This window comes from Nicotiana attenuata, unplaced genomic scaffold (genome assembly GCF_001879085.1).
Source record: "Nicotiana attenuata strain UT unplaced genomic scaffold, NIATTr2, whole genome shotgun sequence".
Taxonomy (NCBI): Eukaryota; Viridiplantae; Streptophyta; class Magnoliopsida; order Solanales; family Solanaceae; genus Nicotiana; species Nicotiana attenuata.
Window position 1 is genome coordinate 564,645 of NW_017670426.1, and position 11,216 is coordinate 575,860.

The 11,216-nt window shown below is 36.3% G+C and overlaps 1 long non-coding RNA gene across 1 annotated transcript in view; it reads left to right on the forward strand.

Annotated features, from left to right (window-relative positions):
• LOC109239257 overlaps window positions 1-258 on the forward strand; it is a 21,514-nt gene extending 21,256 nt beyond the window's left edge. Inside the window, exon 6 of the long non-coding RNA XR_002069873.1 lies at window positions 169-258. This is a non-coding gene — a long non-coding RNA (uncharacterized LOC109239257). The remainder of the gene's footprint in view (window positions 1-168) is intronic.
• Window positions 259-11,216: the final 10,958 nt, after the last annotated feature.

The following is an 11,216-nucleotide window of genomic DNA, read 5'->3' on the forward strand; positions in this document are numbered from 1 at the left end:
CGAGTGTGTTGAGTTGCTGGGTTCGTTTCTGATTATATTGGTGCTGCTTTGGGCTGATTCACTAATTCTGTTGGGTTTGAAATATTTTTGGACCGTGATTCTACTTTCTGGGCTGTTCATCACCTGCTGCTGTTGACCTCATTTTTACTTCTTATTTCACACTTCCAGGTATATGTTCTGTAGCTCTCAAGTCTATGGAAATGAAGTAAATATGCTGTTTGAAGTTGATATCTGGACTCATCCCGTTTCTGTTTGATTTTAATGTGTAAAACAGTTAGCCTACTTGATATTTTGTGTCATTTGTGTAACTAGATTGATTCTGGATTGTACAATTTGGACTGTTAAACTGGAGATTGTTCATTGGCCTTAAGTATAGCGTAGTTTTGTTTTTGTGTAATTCAATTTTTAAAATTAGGAGAAAGTTGGAACAGGAAATTGTTTTGAGATTTGTGATCTTCATTCGTAGTTAACAACTGGGAATTCGAACTACTGTGACTAGTCAACAAAAACAACACTTGTAATATTAACAGATTCAAATTTGGTAGTCAGTTATTGATTAGAATTTAGTTCTAATGAATTACAGGCTCTTGTTAGTGTAGTTCTAATACAAGTTACGCATGAAATCCACGAGAGGAATTAATTAAAAAAGATGTGAATGTATAGCATTTCTGATCGAATTATGTATGGTTAATAGTATATCATTGAGTTGTTTATTCACATCAAGTTGGATTCAGGGTCGAACTCAGGAATATTTACTTGTTTGCAAACCATTAAACTCATGTTTGTATATTGAAATCAGTAATTTGAAACAAGCAAAATCAGCCCTGGGTTGTGGGCCAGACATGATCGCTCTTTTACTCAGATGGGACTTGGGCCTGAATTTGTTTGCCCAAAGACCCAAAGCAAGGCAGCTTTTCACGAAGTGGCCGGTATTTTTCCACCCGGGGGTAGTAGTTGAGACCCAAAACGTTAAAGGATTTATTAAGGATTTTGTTCAATTCATGATGCAAGTGTCGGCTTTTGAGTTAGGTAGCGGGTTCGAATTAAAAGGTCTTCCTTTTGTTTGGGCCCAGACTTGAACTTGAATCCGGGCTTAAAATATTAATTAATTCTGATTTATTTTATTTTAGAGACAAAATAGTAAGAAGAAAATCATAGTCACCTTAGGATTGACCTTTAAATAAAAATGATGAGACGAGCCTCGCCGAATAAAATACAAATTGCGGGGCCCTCAATAAATGCTTATACTAAAATACTTAGACTACGGGATGGGCCGTTTAGAGAATTTCACGACCTTCCCCAAAGATAATAATGCGCTAGTCACTTTAGGCGCGTTTGTAATAATTTTACCTTCTTAAGTACGGGTGCACATTTATGTGACCCAAATCCAAATCTCAACGAAGTCGAAACATTTCAAAAATCGCGGGTGCATTTATGTGACGTGGTTCGAGACATGTTTTCACGACGTTGCAATTCTCTTAAAAATAATAATAAAAGCGGTTCAAAGTTAAAAAGCACATAGGTCAAAACATATACTAAAATCAAATAAATAAGCCAAATATGACAGTTGAGCGACCGTGCTAGAACCACGGAACCCGGGAATGCCTAACACCTTCTCCCGGGTTAACAGAATTCCTTACCCGGATTTTTGATTCGCGGACTGTTAACAGAGTCACAATTTCCTCGGTTCGGGATTCTAAACCGGTGACTTGGGACACCATAAATCTCCCAAGTGGCGACTCTGAATATTAATAATAAATCCCGTTCCGATTGTCCTTTAAGTGGAAAAACTCCTTATACTCCCTTCCGGGCGTAGTAGAAAAAAGGAGGTGTGACACATTTAACTTTCAATTAAACTAAATTTTGCATTTACCCCTTCATAGTTTATATAGGAAATATATTTTATTTGTAAGTTGCTACTGCAAGCTGCTGTGTAAGCTTCTTGTAAGTTGCTTGTAAGCTGCTACTGTACCAGATATAGATAATCTTCTGCCGGGGGTAATATGCCGAAATGATAAGCTTCTTCGGGAGGCTTATTTCCAGTAGAGTACCAAATAGATAAACATATTTACGGCGGAGTCCCATATGGATAAGGTTCTTTAGAAACTTATTTACAACAGAATACTAAATGAACATCCATAATATAATAAACTAGTATACTTACCCGCGCGATGCGCGGATCGGTTAAAAGAAAACAAAAAAAGTGGAGAGAGATATTGGAGACAGATATAAATTGCACACTAATTTTAAAGACCACATTAAAAAGAATTAAACCATAAATAAAAAGATGAATTTCTTTTTGATTGTTTGTCTAAATATTTTTCTACGGACCACCAATTGTCACGACCCAAACTCCGCACTGGTCGTGATGGCGCCTCTCGTGAGGAAGAGGCCAGCCAACTAACCCAACTTATCCTTTTAGAATAATTAACATTAATAAGCAGCTTCAATATATTAAGTAACCACAGTCTATCAAAAGATCTCTTTAATAAGTGCAGGATATAACCCAAACACAGCCCAAACCGGCGTGTCACAAGTCACGAGCATCTATCAGAGTATAAGTTCAGCTACAAGACCTAAAATATACAAAGCCGGATAAATGAACCAAAAGAGAGGAAAAATAGTTCTGCGAACGCAGGCAGTCACCTCGCTACTCATATAACTCTGCCTCTGATCAGCCAAAACCCGCTACCGGGTGAACGAATACCTGCATCTGCACGCGAGGTGCAGGGAGTAAAGTGAGTACTCCAACTCAGTGAGTAATAAGGGTAAATAACAACTGAGCAGTAAGAAATTACATAAAGCAAACCATCATGCTATATAGGAGCAGTGAAAAGCCCTTTGAGAGAAAGCGGTGAAGCTATAAAACCTTTAGAAATATCTTAGCTCAGTTTAAAACCTCTTTTGAAAAAGACTTTTTCAACAGTTATGCAAATGAATGCAGAAAACAAATAGTACAGATAAGCACAGAAGTCCGCCTCTCAGGCACCACACTCGGTTATCAAATAATACCAGAACAATAGGTGAATATTGCAAGAAGAAGCACAACATCATATAATAGCAGACAAATGAAATAAGGTAAACACATCAAACAGTACCAGTACCGCTGCGGCGTGCAGCCCGATCCATATACCGCTGCGGCGTGCAGCCCGATCCATTTAACGTCGACGGCACTCACTGGGGGTGTGTACAGACTCCGGAGAGGCTCCTACATCCCAACCGCAATATCAAGCCATCTCGTGGCATCAATCAGGCTCTCGGCCTCAATATCAATATAATACCGCTGCGGCGTGCAGCCCGATCCATAAGTATCCTCACAATACAGGCCCTCGGCCTTACTCAGTCAACAAAATCACCACTCGGGCAACAATAAAGTATGATGCTTAGCCCATAACATTTTATGAAAATATCATTTCGTGTATTTAAGGCATAATATTTTGGCTGAGTTTTTAAAACAGTGGAAAATACATGACTGAGTTCAAATATATAATTAAATCAGTGAGGAATTATCAACAACAATCCCCGAAGGGTTCAAATAATTGGCACGAAGCCCAAGTATGGCAATCAGCCCAAATTATGATGATAACAAGTAGTTTCAGTCAAATACGCAGTAAATTCATCAATCGGGATGGACCGAGTCACAATCCCCAATGGTGCTCTACCCCACGCTCGCTATCCGACGTGCAAGTCACCTCAATATAGCACTACGATGTGCAAGTCCGGGGTTTCAAACCCTCAGAATATCATTTACAATCATTACTCACCTCAACCGACGAAATCTCTAGCTCGCGATGCCTTTGCTACTCAAATCGGCCTCCACGTGTGTCGAATCTAACCAAAATCAGAGCGAATACATCACAATATGCTAAGGGAACAAAGCCCAAGTGAAAACAATTAATAACGGGCACAAATCCCGAAATTATCAAAACCCGAGCCCCGGGCCCACTTCTCAAATCTTAGAATTTCTTACATCAACGGGTTTCTTATCTCGCCACAAGTCCATACATACCAAGAACTCTCAAATCCGAGCTCAAATGACCCATCAAATCCCAATTTGAAATATCAAAAATTCAAGCCCTAGTTTCTTCCATTTTTTAGTTACATTCCATGAATTTCTAGGTGGATTTCACAATAAAAACGAGTATTGAGATCAAAAATCTTACCTCCAATCGATTCCCCTCGAATCCCTCTTTAATCTCCGCCAAGAAGCTCTCAAAATGATCAACCATGGAGGAAAATGACCCAAATCGCGGGTGAAATGAGATTATAACATTCTGCCCAGCCATTACCGCATCTGCGGCTTTCGCATATGCGGTCAACACGTCCGCTTCTGCGGAATTCATTTAACCGGCCTAAGCTGCATCTGCGAGCATCTTCCGCATCTGCGATTCCGCAGATGCGGTCCCATTAGCCGCTTCTGCGGTCCAGCCCGCCTGCCCCCTTTTTCGCCTCTGCGATGAACAACTCGCATCTGCGGCGCCGCATCTGCGGTCCACCAACCGCAGATGCGAAAATACCAGAAGCACAAATTCTTTAGCTGCAACAAAATTCCAACTTCTCCGATAACCATCCGAAATCACCCTGAGGCCCCCGGGACCTCAACCAAGAGCACAGACACATCCCAAAATATCATCCAAACTTGTTCCAATTGTCAAAGCACCTCAAACGACACCAAAACTATCAAATCACATCGAATTCAAGCCTAAGTTCTTCTAAGACTTCCGAAACACGCATTCGATCAAAAACCCGACCAAAACACCTCCGAATGACCTGAAATTTTGCACACATATCCAAAATCACCTAACGAAGCTACAGCAACTCTCGGAATCCATTTCTACCCTCGGATCAAAATCTCACCTATCAACCGGAATTCGCCAAAATACTAACTTCGTCAATTCAAGCCTAATTCTACACCGGACCTCCAAAATCAATTCCAATCACACTCCCAAGTCACAAACCAACCCCCGAAGCTAACCGAATCACCGGAAATCGCATCCGAGCCTTATAACTCATAAGTCAGCCTCCGGTTGACTTTTCCAAACCAAACCTTCCTTAAAGAGACTAAGTGTCTCATTTCCTACCAAAACCAATCCAAATCAACTCTAACACACCAAAAACCGATAATGAAACATGAAGAAGCATTAAAATGGGGGAAACGGAGCAGTTCTCATAAGATGACGGGCCGGGTCGTTACACCAATCCCCAAGAGCTGTTACAACATACTTGAGTAAATCTACACCAATACTTGGCTTTAAAAGGATTAGTCCATATGAAAATTCAGAAATTTGTCTCAAGTACATTCATAAAGGACATCACATTTGGTTCAAATCTTATTTCACCAAATGAAGCTTAATCCAGGCGCACTAACTCTGTTCTTATCGAATTTGGGGTACACCTTTTCTCTTCTCTCGTCAAGAGAAGTAAACTCACATGCATCAATTGCTAAATCATTCTCGAATTCAAAAAAAAAACTATCATGCCAAACACCTCGACCAACCACACTCGTTGGCTGCTCTCTATTAACGCATCTGCAGTCCTCTCGATATTTGCAGGAATGACACTCATCATATCAACCAAAGTGTCCTCATTGCACCTCCTCTTAAAGGCTGCTTTGAGCGCAATGATGAAGAATTATTGTCAAAGATGGCATTCAATTGATCAAAGTTCTCAATATTTTCGCCCATCATCAAGTTTACATCAAGATATGGCTAAGAAACAAATAAAAAGTTCACCGTTTAAGTAGGTTGCTAATGTAAATGACAAAAAAAAAATTAAGACAAACTTCCATTAGTAATGAGCATTTTTTCAAACACGAATTTATACTCACAAAGAAAAAAAACATAAGCGAGTAATTACTCTTTGATTAGCTGAATTGAATTTGCATTCTAAATACAGTCTAATGCTCAAAACTAAAGTCATCATATTGAGCTCATGCAGGTCTAACATCAAAAGAAATTTGAATCATTTACAATAATGTATCTAATAGATATCAATTCATTGTAACAGATTCAAGGTATGTAATATTATAAGGCAAACTGAAAAGAGGAAAGAGAGAGGAGTGACAGTAAGGTAATTATGCAAGGATGGATGTAGTTAAGAGCATATATTTTTATAGAACGATGACGCACATAAGGCAGCCACTCTAGGGCCATTATATCAAGAAACAAAAAATATGAAGTAATAGAGTCTTTCTACCGAAAACACTAATTCTTATATATTAAACATCTAACAGATTTTTGTATCTAGTTTGGGTGTTTATGCTCGAATAGTTGTTGGCAAGGAAGGACCATGATCCATACTGGTGAAATCCTTTGGATATATGAACATATAGTTGAATGATTTTCCTAAAGTTCTTTGGATTCCTTCTGGTCTTCAAAAGAAAATGCCCCAACCAACATAAAGTGTCACCCTGCATAACCAAACATTACACAACTAAAATGGTAAGAAACAAAAGTTAACTTCCTAAGAATATGATTAATAAATAGGTTTACTCTTTAGGCAAAGAAGGGAGAGGGTATAATAAGAAGATGTAATTACTTATGGAAGTGCGGAATCATCACCAATGAATTCAGTAGGTCATAGAGCGACCAATTGCAATAGTTTCTTAGCTACTCATAAGAGAAAAAGAAATAGAAATATTATTGACACATTGCTCTTTAGGATGGAACTATAGCACTCATAACTTTCTCGTTTATCTTTGTCAACTACTTGTGAATCCAGAATACCACTCCTGCTTGTTCACAAGAATTATATGTAATAAGTTAAATTTGAAGATACTAATAAAACATGTAACCTCAAGTTGCAAGATGAAAATATAAATAAGTATCTTGGTGTAACAAAATTATCTCTAAAAGACCTTGTTCCTACATATGAAATAAAGATCTGATAATGAATTGAGATAATATTACATATCCAAATGCAATAAAAATATAGAAAGATAGTGCAACAAACAGCTCCAACCAAGCTAGATGAACCTACCCTTGAACAATGAATATAATTTTACACAATATGGTAAAAAACAGAGTAATTTAGACCTGATAATCACAGACATGAACATGAGAGAAGTAATAGGCTTCGTTTGGTGAGTTAAGACTCCACTGAAAGCATAATTTGGCAGAATTCAAATTTTATGCACTTCACAAGAAGATCTTGTTTTCTCTACTATTCCGATAAATAATTCCAAAATAAAGGTCTAAAAGTTTAATGATTCACAAAATATGATAGGAATAAAAATAACAGAGAGGAAAGAAAGGAAGGTTAAAATGAAGCGCTTGAAAAACAGAAAACACGGTAGGAATAGTAGCGCAGTCTTAGTTATAATGTATGATCTTTCATTTAAAGAAATAAAAACAAACTAAATGACTCATACTTGTAATGCATGAATAAGTAGTTTTATCAGAAGTGTCTTTGTCCTCTCTCATTCTACCTTCGCCAATGGACCACGTTTTTTTTTCTTTCCAAACCTCAACATACTTTGTGAGAAATTTGTTATGAAAAGGTTAGAAATGTTTGTAAGTTGATTGTTAGTATATTTAAAACATGAGAATTTAGTAGCTCAAAGAAAAAAAAAATATTAGTGTCGATGAGATAGCTGAAAATCATACCAATAGAAATTTTTGACTATTGTTCTGAAGCTTATTTCCAATATGGTTTAGCAACATGAGTAGCACATAAATTCTAAGATTTTATTATTAAATACCATAGTATATGAAACTTGCAATATAGAAATATATCATAATATAAAATTTACAAAATAATATTAAAGTATATAAAGAAATAAACTTTAGCACTATTTGTTAAAATAAATAAAATATAATGTATAGTGAAAACAAACTTTCCGTGGAGGAGTCAGAACATCCGTGCAATGTGCAAGTACAACATGCATAGTGCAAGGACCAGGAAAAGGCGGGAGCAATGAGCCCCCAAGAGCTGCACCATCCTCCTTATCGATAGCGATAGCTAATATTAACTTTAACTACTACTCCTGCAATCTCGCAGTTTTCTCAAATATTTATTTATAATTTTCAGCATAAAAACCCACATGATCTCCTGTTTCATAGCTAAAATTTTGAATAATCACACACATTACAGTATATATAATCATCATAGCATCACCAGCACAAGTATTTAATAGAAGAAGTGTAGATACAATAACACTCATATTTCATGACAATAATAGATAAGAGATGTATTAAAATAACCATCCCCGGATGAGAAGACTTAGCACAGAAACAAATAATAGAAATGTAACTATGCTAACTTTTTTCTTCAAAACAGGAAAGAATTCTGTTGAGGATGTAACCCATATATTATATAGAGAAATGTCTAACTATTACGGCAAGCCAACAAAGAAAAAGGAGCCACCAGAACTAACCCTTAAACCTTCCTCCAGTAAGATTAAATTCTACATGTGCGCACATGCAGCAACAGTTTTGTAATTGTATCTTATATACAATGCTAAGCATATCAAAGTAGGATTTTTTTCCTGTGTGTAAGAAGAAAAGAGCTAATCCAGATTTGCAACTTAAAAAGCAGAGAAGCAAAATAAATTAGTAATACTAAAAAAGTGAATTTAAATACATGTTCATCTCGTAGAACCAATTCAATCGAGAAAGTATTGTTCAAAATGTATGAAGAACGGAACAACATATTCAAATTTGCAACTTACTTAACATAGAAGAAAAACGAATTAGTAAGATAAAAAAAGTGATTTGTAATACCTTTTTAATCTTGTAGAACCAATTCAATCAAGAAAGTAGTATTAAAAATTTATGAAGGACAGAACAACAAATCCAGATTCGCAACATAAAAAACAGAGAACCAAAACGAATTACTAAGAAAAAAAAAGGTGATTTTGGATATTTTTTTAACTGTTTGTAGAACCAATTCAATCGAGAAAGTAAGGTTAAAAAAATATATGAAGAACAAAGCAACCTATCCAGATTTGCAACTTAAAAAATAGAGAAGCAAAAGGAATTAGTAAGACAGAAAAATTGATTTTTATTACCTTTTCATCTTGTAGAACCAATTCAGTCAAAAAAGTAGTGTCTGAATTGTAACGATCTGGGACTCCCACACACGAACAACCCGAACTTTCAACTTCCATTACATTTTCGAATTTGCAGAATCCCTATGTTTTGTTGAGTTTTTGATATAGGTAGAGTATCAGTGGAAGAAATAGAAGTTGGCATAGTCAGTTTGAGCAGTTCCCATGATTACCGATGTTGTGTAGGTTTAGATAGAATCTAAAATTTAGAGAGGGATATAAATCTGAAAATTTTAAATACCAATGAACTAAAAAACATGTGCATTCACCTAGATACGGTTACTTGTTTTTAAAAAATACCTTAAATATTTAGTTCACAAAAGTATAATATTGAATTTTTTAGGAGAGTCTGTCCCCTAATAGAGGTCTAATAGGATTCTTCTTATGTTTGCTTATTTAAAAAGAAACATAACTGATGTGTTTTATTAACAAAAGTAGTTTGTGTGTGTTTTTTTCCCAAATAATATTTTTGTTCCTATTTTTTTTGGAGTTGTGTCCTAAAGTTCCAAATGTCTTATTTTCATGAAGCAACTTGTCAAAAAAGGAGGCTTCTGTCTCTCCTTTTATTAATAGATAGATATTTAAACACTCCCCCTTGGATGTTCATTAAAAGATAATGTGCCTCATTAAAACCTTACTAGGAAAAATCCCGTAGAAAAAAATCCTAGTGAAGAAAAAAGAGTACACATATTTAGTAATATGCATTGCTAGGTGCCTCATTAAAAACCTTATAAGGGAAACCCCGTGGGAAAAAATCTTAGTAAGAAAAAAAGAGTGTATCGCGTATTTTACTCCCCCTGATAAAAACCTTGTTTCAAATATTTAGGTCTCCGCATTCTAATCTTGTATACCATCTTCTCAAAAGTTGAAGTTGGCAAAGATTAGTGAATAAATCTGTCGGATTGTCATTTGAATGGATTTGTTGCACATCAATGTCACCATTTTTCCGAAGATCGTGTGTGTAGAATAATTTTGGTAAAATGTGCTTCGTTCTATCTCCTTTTATAAATCCCCCCTTCAATTGGGCTATGCATGTAGCATTGTCTTCGTATAAAATTGTGGGTCTTTTCTCACATTCCAAACCATATTTTTCTCGAATAAAATGAATTATTGATCTCAACCATACGCATTCCCTACTTGCTTCATGAACTCAGCATGATTTGAAGAAGTAGCAACAATAGATTGCTTTGTGGAGCGCCATGATATGACAGTACCTCCACATGTAAACACGTATCCGATTTGAGATCTAGCTTTATGGGGATCAGATAAATAACCTGCATAACCAACAAGATCTGTACTATCTTTGTTAGCATAAAACAAACCCATATCAAGAGTTCCCTTCAAATATCGCAATATATGCTTAATCCCGTTCCAATGTCTCCGTGTAGGAGAAGAACTATATCTTGCTAGTAAATTAACAAAAAATGCCATGTCAGGCCTTGTAGCATTATCAAGATACATTACTGCACCAATTGCACTGAGATAGGGTACTTCGGGACCAAGGAGTTACTCATCCTCTTCTGGAGGTCGGAACAAATCCTTATTCACTTCAAGTGATCGAACAATCATTGGTGTACTCAATGGGTGCGTTTTGTCCATGTAAAAGCGTTTTAAGACCCTTTCTGTATAGGCATATTGATGGATAAAGATCTCGTCTGCTAAATGTTCAATTTGCAGACCAAGACAAAGTTTTGTCTTTCCAAGATCTTTCATCTCAATTTCTTTCTTAAAATATTCAGTTCCCTTTTGGAGCTCTTCTGGAGTTCCAACAAAATTTATGTCATCATGTATATAGAGAAGCTGATATATTATTCAACCTCAAACTAATGTACATAATGAACTGAAATCAACTCTATTTATAGAAGAAAGGAAGTTGTTGTGTAAGCTGCTACTACAAGCTGCTGTGTAAGCTGTTACTGCAAGCTGCTGCGTAAGCACTTGTAAGTTGCTTGTAAGTTGCTATTGCAAGCTGCTGTGTAAGCTGCTTGTAAGCTGCTACTGTACCAGATATAGATAATCTTCTACCGGGGATAATATTTACCCATAACGGAGTACCAAAATGATAAGCTTCTTTGGGAGACTTATTTCCATAGAGTACCAAATAGATTAACATATTTACGGCGGAGTCCCATATGGATAATCTTCTTCAGGAAGCTTTTATATATATATA